Source organism: Pseudonaja textilis, chromosome 7 (assembly GCF_049901715.1).
Source record: "Pseudonaja textilis isolate UNSWEBS1 chromosome 7, rPseTex1.2, whole genome shotgun sequence".
In the NCBI taxonomy this organism is placed as follows: domain Eukaryota; kingdom Metazoa; phylum Chordata; class Lepidosauria; order Squamata; family Elapidae; genus Pseudonaja; species Pseudonaja textilis.
This window is the reverse complement of record NC_141996.1, coordinates 5,238,465-5,252,012: the sequence shown is the minus strand read 5'-3', so window position 1 is coordinate 5,252,012 and position 13,548 is coordinate 5,238,465. Positions and strand designations below refer to the sequence as shown.

General features: G+C 43.7%; 1 protein-coding gene across 9 annotated transcripts in view; it reads left to right on the top strand.

Moving 5' to 3' along the window:
- Window positions 1-13,548, top strand: part of TENM4 (teneurin transmembrane protein 4) — a 362,826-nt gene that overhangs the window by 21,295 nt on the left and 327,983 nt on the right. For all 9 annotated transcript variants that reach the window (XM_087936922.1, XM_087936921.1, XM_087936920.1 and 6 more), the window contains exon 2: window positions 11,143-11,226. The gene's annotated coding sequence lies outside the window, so the exon portion shown is untranslated. The remainder of the gene's footprint in view (window positions 1-11,142; window positions 11,227-13,548) is intronic.

Below are 13,548 nucleotides of genomic sequence, written 5' to 3'. Positions count from 1 at the left end.
GGCAAGGCCACACTTTGAATACTACATCCAGTTTTGGTCGCCACGATGTAAAAAAGATGTTGAGATTCTAGAAAGAGTGCAGAGAAGAGCAACAAAGAGGATTAGCAGACTGGAGGATAAAACATATGAAGAATGGTTGCAGGAATTGGGCATGGCGTCTAATGAGAAGAAGGACCAGGAGTGACATGATAGCAGTCTTCCAGTATTTGAGGGGCTGCCCCAAAGAAGAGGGAGTCAAGCTATTCTTCAAAGCCCCTGAGGGTATGACAGGAAGCAACAGGTGGAAACTAAGCAAGGAGAGAAGCAACCTAGAACTAAGGAAAAAATTCCCAGACCGTTAGAACGATTAATCAACTTGCCTTCAGAAGTTGTAAACGCTCCAACACTGGAAGTTTTTAAGAAGAGATTGGACAACCATTGGTCTGAAGTGTTCTAGGTTCTCCTGCTTGAGCAAGGGGTTGGACTAGAAGACCTCCAAGGTTCCTTCCCAGTTCCAACTCTGTTATTCTTAACCCACTGCCCACGCAGTACCATTTCAGACAGATGGCCGTCCAATCTGTTCTTAAAAACTTCCAGCGTAGCAGCAACACCCATAACTTCTGAAGGCCAGCTGGTTCCACTGGTTGATTGGCTGGTTGACCTCTTATAAGCCCAGAAATTCTGGGGCTTATTTTTCTGCCCATGAAATATGACAAGCCACAACCCCCAAACTCCAATTTGTGTCCAACAGGACGGAACGCACTAATAATTTACAGCCCGGACTTGCAATACCCTATCAAAAAAATGTGTGGCTTTATTGCACCTTGTGACATTCCATTACAGCCAGTTTGGGACCCCTGTCCAGCTCATGCTAAGTGTGCTTTCACTCTTAATTCTGCGCCGGCTGTTATCCTCCTGGTTTTTCTTTTTGCCAAGGAATTCCTTCGAAGATTCGAAAACCTCTTTTCCAATTCAGAGGGATCATAAATTCCTGCCTTCGTTGGCTTCTTGGCATTTGCTAGACCTGAACACCAAGAATTCAGTGGGGAACCTTCTCAGAGGGGTAACAATGAGCTTTAAATGAGGTCCGTGAATTTTGTGTGTGTGTGTGTGTGTGTGTGTGTGTGTGTGTGTGTGTGTTTGTACGTGTATATTTGTGTGTCTATGATTAATGCATGTGGTTTTACTTGCAAAAGAAAATTGGGAATGGGGAGGAAGTCGAGATGTTTAATTGATGGTACTTTTTAACTCTTTTTTAAAGGAGCTTCAAACAATGGGGGTTTCCCCACACTGGTCCCACAGAAGAAACTTGGGACACGCTGATAGATAAAAAAAATACTTTAAAAAACAAAGTTACGATGCTAAGCAGATTAACAAAAAGGAGGCATATGTAACCAAATTCATGGAATAATACAGCTACAGAATTCACCAGGTTTTTTTTCCTCCTCCTCCTCCTCCTCCTCCTCCTCCTCCTCCTCCTCCTCCTCCTCCTCCTCCTCTTCCTCTTCTCCTTTTTCTTCTACGCCTCTTCCTACTCCTTCTTCTCCTTTTCCTCCTTCTTCTTCTCTTTCTCCTCCTCTTTCTCCTTCTCCTCCTCCTCTTCTTCTTCTCCTCCTCTCTCCTCCTCCTTCTTCTCTTTCTCCTCCTCCTTCTCTTTTTCTCCTCCTCCTTCTCCTCCTCTTTCTCCCCCTCTTCTTCTTCTCCTCCTCCTCCTCTTCTTCTTCTGCTTCTTCTCTTTCTTCTCCTTAGTCACTCATGTGCCAATACCCAGAAGGCAATGTGCATCCCCCCATATCCCCTACACCTGCATGCGCAATTCCCCCTGCCCACCCACCCACCCTTACCTGCACTGCGCCTCACAGCTGATTTTCATCTGGTTTGAGGCCTTTGGGGGCCTCCCGAAGTCTTGAGGAAGGCATCTGCAGGCTTCTACAAGCTTTGTCGGCCGAAAACTAGCCCCGTTTAATCATTTCCTGTTTTTCTGAAAATACCAGAAGTGACAAAACAGGGCTAGATTTTGGCCTACAAAGCCTGCAGAAGCCTGCAGAAGCTTTCCTCAAGCCTTTGGGAGGCCCAAAAAAGCCTCAAACCGGCCGAAAATCAGCTGTGAGGCATGCACATGCGCAGTGAGGTAAGTTTGCGTGCAGCTCGTGTGCCGGCACAAATGGCTCTGCGTTCCACATGTGGCACACGTGCCATAGGTTCACCATCACAGAACTAGACATGCCCAATTCAAGATTGTGGGTAATCTTTAGGTTAATAAAACATGACAGAATTCTAGCAGCTGTACCTAGATAATAAAAATCAAATTGTAAGCGTCCCGTTAGTGGGAATTCTGCTCGATTAAATGAGGCACTCTTATCTTGTGGCTTGGTGGGCGTGGTATGGCTTGGTGGGTGTGGCTTGGTGGGCGTGGTTGGGGAAGGATACTACAAAATCCCCATTCCCTCCCCACCCCACTAACCTGCTTTCCAGCTCCGTTCTCCTGTGCAGGGCAACCAAAGAAGACCCCAGCCGATCAGCTGGGACTCGGGAGGTGGAAAATATATGGGGGGGGGGGCAGTCAGAGGTGGGATTTGCCGGTTCTCCGAACTACTCAAAATTTCCGCTACCAGTTCTCCAGAACCTGCTCAGAACCAGCTGAAGACCACCTTTGGCTTAGCAATGGAAAATCTTTGGGTTAATTATGGTCATAAGTCAAGGACTAACTATATGGTTAGATTTCATAGAGTTTGCATCCCTTTGGGGGAAAAAGGTGGGATTTTAGGATGAAAATGAGAGGAGCTTTGGGAGCCTGAATTTCTACCTCATGTTACAGCACAAACTTAGAAAAGCAGATCCAAACATTATCTTTCCAAAAGGAAATCCATACCCAGTTTTCAGTTTGACTCAAAGCAAGAATCCTTATTCCCCTATTTCAGAAATTAACCACGATAATTTCTGCTTCATAAAAACTGAACCGAGAATCTTTAGACTGGATCCAGTTTAAAAAAAAGGGGGGGGTGGCTTGCATGTGCCAGATATTAAGCCCACACAGAGAGGAATTATATTCTCCTTTGCTGCTCTTATCTGTCCTTTGAAGTACTAGGTGAGATCTATATGCTTCCACTCTTCAAAGAAAGAGCGGGGAAAAACACGAATTTGTGTGTTCCAGGGAAGGATGGTCTTTCGAAAGACAATGAGCTAAAAAGAAAGAAAGAAAAATCGAAGTTTTAAATTAGATAAGGAAGCATCCGAGCCCAAAAGAAAGCTCGTAGTTTTTTCACATCCTTCCGTTGAGATAAGAATGATCAAAGCGTTTAAACACTGCTGAAAGAAATTTAATGCAAAGAGAGAGTATATATATACAAAGCTGAATACCATACATATAATATATACCATATATAATATATACTTAAGAAACACACACACACACACACACACACACACACACACACACATGTATGGATGGATGGATGGATGGATGGTATTCAGGATACAATACAGAAGCCTGATGATGGCAGATGAGATTCTGCTGAAACGTTGTAAAACTTTAAAAGCACAACTACAATGACGTGGGAAAATACCCGAACAAAGCTGAATGCCATACATGTAAGTACCCGCGAAAACTTAAGAAATATATATATATGTTTTCTGAGGTTCTCGCGGGTATTTGTATGTGGATCTTTGGTTATTCGGGTTTTCTCCTGCGTAAGATTGGAAGTATCTAGGCAACATTTGGTTGAGAAGCACAGAGCAGAAGACACAAGCCTGAAGATGATGAATGAGACTTCATCGAAACATTGCCTAGATACTTCCAATCTTACACGGGAGAAAACCCGAATAACCAAAGATCCACACATATATGTATGTATGTTGTGGCTCTGAGGCTTGAGCCTGCATTGTTAGAGGACGAAGACTCGGACAATGGGGAAGAGGAGGATTTGGAAAGGCCTTCCTCCCCAGGACCTTCCTCTTCAGCAATGCCTTCCTCCCTGATTGTGCCTCAGGTGTCAGCAGATAACCGAGAGGGAAAACCTGAGGCTAATTGGGAAAAGGAGGAGGGCGTATCGGAGTCTCTGACAGAGAATCAAGCAGAGGAATGCTGGCTTGATGCGAGGCAACGTCACAGGCAAAAGTGTGAGCTCCAATGCAGGAGGAAGGGACGAATCAGAGACTGAGCTGAGGGACTGACACACCCCACAGGGAATAAAAGTGGGTGTGCTCGCTCTGAGAGCTTCGTACGGGACAACGTGTGACTTATTCAGAGGAGCCTCGGAGTATTCTCGGTTGTGACAGCTTTGTGTGATTTATATTCCTGCTTTCTTGTCGGACTTGGCAGACAGCAGTGTGTGAGACTGCCAAGAACTTTTATCGGCTCAAGGAATTAACTCTATAATTACTGGATTTGCTTGCTTGTTTGTATTCAGTTGGAGTTCGGACTTCTCACCTCCTTTGTAAAGGTGAGACATTATATATATGCATCATATATATATATATATGGATCTTTGGTTGTTCGGGTTTTCTCGCGTAAGATTCGAAGTATCTGGCAACGCGTTTATGAAGTCTCATTCATCATCTTCAGGCTTCACTCTGAGAACAGCACAGAGCCTGAAGATGATGAATGAGACTTCATCTCTCAGATACAACTTACGCTGGAGAAAACCCGAACAACCAAAGATCCACATACAAATACCCACGAGAACCTCAGAAAATATATATATATATTTGGTTATTCGGGTTTTTCCGCGTAAAATTGGAACCAATTTTATGCAGGAGAAAACCCGAATAACCAAAGATCCACATACAAATACCCGCAAAAACCTCAGAAAACACGCACACACATATACATATACATATATATGATTTTAAAAAAAACAAAATAGTTGTCTAGCAGCTGGAATTACTAACACAGGAGGAATCTAATTGGCTCAGGTCAAAAATAAAACCTGGATGGATCATTGGGAAAACAACAGTAATGTGAATTTTCCCTCCTTTTTTTTTTTTCCTTGTTCTTCCTCCTCTTTCACTTTTTACCCTGCAGGAAAATTAATGGCAGAAGGTGGGGGCTAGCTTTAAAAGGAATCAAGAAAGGACCGCTTTTATTCAATTTGCATCTCCCAGACTAAAGATCCTGTCAATTTGTTGAGGATTAGAGCATAAGCTTTCAGATCTCCTTGAGATACATTAAAATTCCCCCACCCACCATTTCATTATTTAAAGTCAAACATTACATACAGCGCTGTAGAGTTAGTGCCTAGAGAAGTTCTAATGAAGTAGCTGGCAAATCTTTTTGTCCTTCTGTAAAATAAAGACTGGCGCGATACCCGTGCTTCGCAACGAAACTATGTTTTTGGGGAGGAAAATAAGGGGAAAAAATTCTGCCTCTGCCTACCAGCGTCCGTCAGTATTCATCTGGCTAGCGTCCTGTCAGTGTTTGAGAGTTGAGGGCTGTTTGGAAACTGAAAGAGTATTTGCTATGTGAGCAAGGAGACAGTAAGGAGCCTGGGCGTGGCTTAGCTCAAGTGTTCTGTACTAAAGCTGCTTGGTGCTGTGAAATTAAAACTGAAACTGAAAGTCCTCTCCTCTGCTTGTGTTTTGCATTTGGAAGAGATTTCTTTTCAGGTGGGGTCGGGGAGTAGAACTCCTTAGCATCAGAGCATGTTAATAGTAATAATATAAGAAATACTAATGCTCTGATGGTCATTTTGAAAAATCCTTTCTTAGTGACCACTTAGAAGCCAAGAGGAACATAACGTGGCAAATTTCAAGTTTGTAGGCTTTACGGTTCTGGAGATTTTGTCATGATGCATGAGAGGTATTTGTATATAGATGAAATCCTGGTCTGTAAAAACCTTTTAGTTGTTTGTAGCCTGCGTCGAAAACATGGTTTCTCTACTTTAGCACCTTTAAGATGGGTGGACTTCAACTCCCAGCATTCCTGGACAGCGTGGGTGGAACCAACTCCCAGAATGTTGACTGGGGAATTCTGGGAGTTGAATTCCATTGGTCATCATTCTTCATTTAGTGATCGTTCAAGGTTACAATGGCCCTGAAAAATGTGACTTACGACCATTTTTCACAGTTACGACCTTTGCAGCATCCTCACGATCACACGATCCAAATTCAGATGCTGGTTTAGACTTACGACCGCTGCCGTGTTCCAAGGTCACATTTTGCAACCTTCTCGCAAGCAAAGTCAATGGGGAAGCCAGATTCACTTAACAACCGGGTTATTCACTTACCAACAGCAGCGATTCACTTAACAACTGTGTGAGGTTGCAAAATGGGGCAAAACTCAATTAAAAAATGTTTCACTTTGACAACAGAATTTTGGGGCTGAATTGTAGCCATAAGTGAAGGACTACCTGTACTTACAAATAAGGGAGTTAAAATATAGCAAGAATAAAGATGTTCCGGAGTCATGCAAATTTAGTTTTTGATAAGGCTTCTTGAAAAAGTTTGCATTATACTCTGTAATGATTTATGACTATTTGAATCTCACAGTTCCTGTTATTAATATTGCTGGATGCATTCGATTTGGGAAAGCGTTAATTGTAACAATGCAAATGCCATTTTTGTTAATGTCTCTGCTAAAGATTTTACATCGGGTGTTGTTGGAGCTTCCATTTTCAACACATTTCTTGATGAAATTTTCATGCATCACAAGTATTTCTGGTGCTTCAAAATAATAATGATGATCATGGTGTAATCTTGGCTTATGGCATCAAGTTTCTCCCCCCACACACACACAACCAGGACACCCTGGTTGTTCTGCCAAAATTATAGCCGTGCATTTGCTAATTACGTTGTACCCAGTATGGTGCAAATTACACAGTGAATAGATTTGGAATCAGTTATTTGTGCTTAATTGATGGCGCTTTCTAAGAGAACTCTCTAATAGTCAGCCTTTCGATTTTCAAACCTATCAAAGTGTCGTTTCTTTATTTTCTCTTACCTCCACTGATTGATGATGTCCTCTAATTTCCAAGTGACCAATCTTAAAACCAGAATCTTAAAGAGTTTCCGAAATTTTGCTAGGTGTAAGAATATTCTCTTTCCCACGCTCCTATCTGTTACGAAGAGTTTAAAAGCAGATTTTTCCTCAAGGTAAAAAGTTGACGGCTCGCCATAGTGAAACCTGTATACAGGGGTCGGCTTCAAAAATTTTAGCAAGGATACTCTGTCCGGTTGCTGGATGGGCGTGGCATGTGGGCGTGGCCTAGTCAGCCTCCTGCACCACGGTGGTGGGGTGTGTGTGTGTTTGCCCTACGCGGGCTCCGGAGGGTTTCCTTGAGCCTCCGGGAGGATGAAAATGGCCTGCCTGCTCCGGAGGCTGTCTGGAAACCAGAAATGGGCCCATTTCCACCCTTCCTAAACTTCCGGGAGGCCCGTTTTTCACCCTCCCCGAGCCCTGCACTTACTTGCATCCAAAATGGGCCATGTGGGGTCTCTGGGGAGGGGAAGGGTGAAAAACAGGCCTCCCGGAAGTTTCGGAAGCCTGGAAATGGGCCTGTTTCTGGCTTCCAGAGAGCCTCCAGAGTCCGGGGAAGTCCTTTTTGCCCTCCTGGAGGTTTCAAGGAAAGCCTGCGGAACCTGGCAAAGGCAAAAATGCCCCACCACCACTGTGGTGCAAGAGGCCGACTAAGCCACGCCCACCATGGCCACACCAAGCAGTTCGGAGAACCGGTTGTTAGAAGAAATTACTGGGCTAATCCTGTAAGGAAGGCAGGAAGGAAACATTCTGGTGTTGCTTACAGAAACTGCCTCTCCATTACCCCTTATTACATTCTTGGCAGGACTAGACTTCCTGTCTCTGGAACGTCTCTGGAATTTTTCCCCCCTCCTTTGCTGGTACTTTGCTTGTGTGGAGTGACCATTCAAAGTTACAATGGCACTGAAAAAAGTGACTTATGGCCATTTTTTACACTTACGACTGTTGCAGCATCCCCACAGTCAAGAGAGGCCAGGCGAGGAGATGCGTGCCTCGATGAGAGTGATGTTGAGTTGGCCACACCCAGCTAATAACATGACCACCTAAGCCACGCCCACAGAACCGGTTGTTAAAAAATTTGAATCCCATCCCTGGCCACACCCACCTAGCAACTGGGCAGACAATCCTTTCCTAAAATTTTTGAAGCCCACCCCTGGTTGTTATCGCTGAAGGTGTGGGTCAAACTGGGAATTGCGAATTCGGAGGGAACATGAGGATTATTTTTAAATGATCAGGATTATGCAGGCAATTATATCATCCCCCAGTCACAGAGTGAGACTTTTCTGCTGGTTGATGGGGACTTCCAGGGTGGCATTTCAAGGGTGTGTGCCTGGAACAGGATGTGTTGAAAAAGTTCTTTATTTTTATTGATTCTTTTTTACATTCTTAGCGTACTCTAATGGAGAAGGTTTTCTGGGTGGTAAGAGAGAACTAAAAGGTATTTGTTGTACCAATATGCTGATAAAACAAAGCTTATATCAAGAACATAGGATTAAATTTAGCTTGTTTTTAAAACAGCGTTTCTCAGCTGAGGAAGGGAGGGAGGGAGGAAGGAGGGAAGGAAGGAAGGAGAGAGAAAAAGAAAAGAAATAAGATACCGAAAGAGAAAAGAAGGAAGGAAAGAATGAGAAAGTAGGAGAGAAAAGAATGAAGGAAAGAGAAAGAAAAGAAAGAAAGAAAGACAGGGAAGGAAGGGAGACGGAAAGAAAGGAAGGAGAAAGAAAGAGAAAGAAAGAAAAGAAAGACAGACAGATAGGGAGGAAAGGAAAAAGAAAGGGAGGGAGGAGGAGAAAAAGAAAGAAAGAAAGAAAGAAAGAGAGAGAGAGAGAGAAAGAAAGAAAGAAGGAAGGAAGGAAGGAAGGAAGAAAGAATGAGAAGAAAGAAAGAAAGAAAGAAAGAAAGAAAGAAAGAAAGAAAGAAAGAAAGAAAGAAAGAAAGAAAGGAAGGAAGGAAGGAAGGAAAGAATGAGAAGAAAGAAAGGAAGGAAGAAAGAAAGAAAGAAAGAAAGAAAGAAAGAAAGAAAGAAAGAAAGAAAGAAAGAAAGAAAGAAAGAAAGAAAGAAAGGAAGAAAGGAAGGAAGGAAGAAGAAGAAAGAAAGAAAGAAAGAAAGAAAAAAGAAAGAAAGAAAGAAAGAAAGACAGGGAAGGAAGGAAAAGGAAAGGAAGGAAGGAAGGAAGAAGAAAGAAAGAAAGAAAGAAAGAAAGAAAGAAAGAAAGAAAGAAAGAAAGAAAGAAAGAAAGAAAGAAAGAAAGAAAGAAGACAGGGAAGGAAGGAAAAGGAAAGGAAGGAAGGAAGGAAGGAAGGAAGGAAGGAAGGAAGGAAGGAAGGAAGGAAAAGAAGATGGAAGAAAGGGAGGAAGGTTTTTTTTAGTTCACATTCTGTGCAAAACCAGCACAGTGGTGGGATTGTTGCATGTCACAACCCAGCTGTTCACCTACCGCTTTGCGCTTGTTGTAAAGCTTGTAAAACACGGATTGTGTCGGTTAGAAGTGAATTGCTTTCTGAAGTTTTTGTTTACTTTGCCATTGATACACAAGGAGCTGCACGAGAACTGAAAATTATATCAAGAGTTCCTCCAGGCTAAAAACATTGAGAAAGGTTGTTTTAGTAGGTCATGTATTTATTTTTGTCCAATCTTAATCCCAATGAAATTATTAATTCTATTTGGGAGGGGCAGAGGAAGGAGTGGGATTCTACCAGTTCGCACCTATTCACTAGAGCCGGTTGTTAACCTTCTAAGCAGTTGGGAGAACTGGTTGTTAGAAGAAATTACAGGGCTAATCCTGTAAGGAAGGCAGGAAGGAAACATTCTGGGGTTGCTTACAGAAACGGCCTCTCCGTTAACCCTTATTACATTCTTGGCAGGACTAGACTTCTTGTCTCAGGAACTTCTCTGGAGTTTTTTTTTCCCTCTTTTGCTGGTACTTTGCTTGTGTGGAGTGACCATTCAAAGTTACAATGGCACTGAAAAAAGTGACTTATGACCGTTTTTCCACTTACGACTGTTGCAGTATCTCCACAGTCACAAGAGGCCAGGCGAGGAGATGCGTGCCTCGATGTGAGTGATATTGAGTTGGCCACGCCCAGCCAATATCATGACCATCAAGCCATGCCCACCAACTAAGCCACGCCCACAGAACCGCTTGTTAAAAATTTTGAATCCCACCCCTGGGCAGGGGCAGTTGAACCCATGTTGCAATAACGCTTTAAAAATCCCCCAGAATAGTTCAGCCCATAAACCTAACCCATTTGTGTTTTATTGAACAGTGATTTTAAAAACATAGTTAATAATGTTGTTGTCTGAACCTGGCCTAATATATCAGCTTCACTTAATCTTTTTTTGAAAAATCAGCAAGTGTATTCAGAATTGCTCTCAATTAACCTGTAAAGATTGCTCTGCCTTTTCTGGTTTCTATTTAAATAGAAGTTTCAAATCAGAATTCCCCGCCCTCACCCCAGTTATGGAAATCATGTTGTCACAATTGTTTTGATTTTTCCAGTCCACATGAACAAAAGAAGCATTATGTTTATGCTTCCAAGAACAAGAATGAACTTTTAGAGTCAATATTAAACATTGTTTTAATGTGTTTATTAAACTCTACCTATTTCCATACCAATGTCCAGCAGTATGGAAATATCAAAGCAAGAAGGCTGCATTGAGATTCCACCACCACCACCGCAAAAAAACCAGCCCAATATTTTGAATATGTCCAGGTTGTAGATATTCAATGATATTTTTTTTTCATCCATTAATATCTAGACTTTATCTGGAGTTGCTTTGGATAGCAAGACAGTGGCATATTTAAAAAGCTCACTTAACAACTGTCTCATTTAGCAACAGACATTTTTGGGCTCATCTATAGCAATAAGTCTAAGGTTGCTGATATTTTCTTGTTATTATTATTCCATATTTCAGTGGTGGAGCTCTCGCCTCACAGTCAGAAGGCTGTGAGTTCGATCCTTGGTAGAGGCAGATATTTCCCTCTTTGGGCACAATGAGAATATACCTGCGGAACAAAACTCCACATTGGCGACAGGAAGGGGATCCGGCCATTAAATACTCTGCTTGCTCCACTTAGTTGCCCAAAATCCACCAGGCAAGGGATTGTGGGGTCGTTAAAAGATGATGATTATTCCATATTTCATCAAAAGAAAGACTGGCACTTATTCGGTTATTCTTTGCTCCACAGGTAAAGTGGAAGTAGAACATAACCACGATCGGACTGCCTACTTCAAGCACCATTTGATGGATTATTCTTAGATACTTCCAACAGGTAAAGCACCCTCTTCTCCCTCTCTGGATATTAATGTTGTTCTAGAAGGCTTTTGATAAGAGTGGTTCACGCTGCCTCAAAAAAGGAATCCTTATCTCTACCTGGGATTTTGGAATTACCGCCAGCAATAAGGGAGGAGGAGCTGCTGAGCTCTGCATAAAGATGATATTTTACATCTGTAGGCTGTGGTAAGGTGCAGGCCTTCCTACCCTCCCGTGCTTCAGTGCTTCTTTGTCTTCCATTGAGGATTATGGGTAAACATCTGCCTTTTCAGTGGCTGATTGCAGCATTAACATCTTCCCCGTAAGCCTGCAAAGCTTTATAAAAATCTCAAAGGTGCTGGGATGACCCAGAGGGGTGTGGCATAAAGGCAACACAGTCAGATAATCAGTAGAGGTCCCTTTGTTAGCTCCAACTTTGCCCCCAAGGTCCTGGTTACGTTCTGGGCTGGAGAAAAACTCTCCCAGAAACAGCCTTTGGCTGCAGAGAATCAAGTCCAAAACATGGTCAACAAAAACTGTATCTATAAGTCCAAGCAAGGCAAAATGAAGTAATTAGGCCGGCAGGGCAGGAGAAGGAATTCCAGACATGAAGGCATGGCAATAACTCAACACGGTTGGAAGGATGCCAGGAACACAGATAACCAAAGTCAACACAAGATAAACTCATGTTTGCTACTAGTAGCTGCCTCACTCAGCGTGCATCTCTTTTAAACTCTCTTCCCAGCTGTGGCTAATGAAGGGAATCAGGGCCCTTTCCTCCCCCGTAAGCCATGCAACCCACCTTGCTCCCTCCTCCATTCCTCTCTGCGTGCCCTTGGATGAAGATGGGGTGGACCTGGGTCTTCCTCTGAATTCTCTCTCCCTTGTTCTACCTCTCCCCTGCTCTGTCCAGCTGGACTTTGCCCTTCCCCAGTTTTCTCCACAGCCAACGGAGCCACACTCCCGCTCCCTGTCAGCTGCTCGGCTTCCTCCTCGGATTCAGATTCCGACAGGGACATGACAGGTGCTTTTTCAAGAGGCAATTGGGCTTTCTTTGTTTCTCCTTGAAGACGTTTTGCTTCTCATCTCAGAGGCTTCTTCAGTTCTGAGTGAATGGTGGAGAACAGAAGGGTTTATATGCTTTGCAGTCCTCTGGTTGTTAGTACTGTCTCTGAGAGTCACTGAGGCCGCTTGGAGGTTTATCTGTGCCCTCAGGGCCGTCTGAATACTGCAAATGGGTGTGCAGCCTTTTTGTGCAGAACGGTGTTGGCCACTTCTAAGATTTCTGGACTTCAGCTCCCAGAATTCCGTGGACAGTCTCCTTCCTCTCAGCCTCCTTCCTTCCTATGAGCTGAGGTGGCGCTGTGGTTAGAGTGCAGTACTGCAGACTACTTCTGCTGACTGCTGGCTGTCTGCAATTTGGTAGATCAAATCTCATCCAGGCTCAAGGTTGACTCAGCCTTCCGTCCTTCCAAGGTGGGTAAAATGAGGACCCAGATTGTTGGGAGAACAAGAGGCTGGCTCTGTAAACTACTTAGAGAGGGCTGTAAAACCACTGTGAAGCAGTATATAAGTCTTAGTGCTATTGCAGAGGGAGGAAGGGAGGGTGGATGGATGGATAAAAGGAAGGAAGGAAGGAAGGAAGGAAGGGAAGGAAGGAAGGAAGGAAGGAAGGAAGGAAGGAAGGAAGGAAGGAAGGAAGGAAGGAAGGAAGGAAGGAAGGAAGGAAAGGAAAGGAGCCAGGGTGGCACAATGGTTAGAATGCAGCTTTGCAGCCTGACTCTGCCCACAGCCAACAGTTCGATCCCAACTGGCTCAAGGTTGACCCAGCCTTCCCCCCTTCCGAGGTGGGTAAAATGAGGACCCAGATTGTTGGGAGGACAAGAGGCTGGCTCTGTAAACCGCTTAGAGATGGCTGGAAAGCACTGTGAAGCGGTATATAAGTCTAAAGGCTATTGCTATTCCTTCTTTCTGATTCAAAAGGTAGTTTCTATATGAGAACCTTCCTTTGTTCTGCTTTGAGGTAGACCAGGATGGGCAAGCCATGCCCACAGCATCCCATTGGTGCATCCCCTTGCACCCCATGAACGACTGAGTGGAGGTTGTACAGGTAGTCCTTGACTTACAACCGTTCGTTTAGCATCCATTCGAAGTTGCAACAGCACAGGAAAAAAAAAGTGACTTATGATTGTTTTCAACAGCCGTTGCAGCATCCCCATGGTGACGTGATCCAAATTTAAGCACTTAGGCAAACACCGTATTTATGACGGTTGCAGTCCTGGGGACACAGAATCCCCTTTTGCGACCTTCTGACAAGCCAAGTCAATGGGGAAGACCAGAT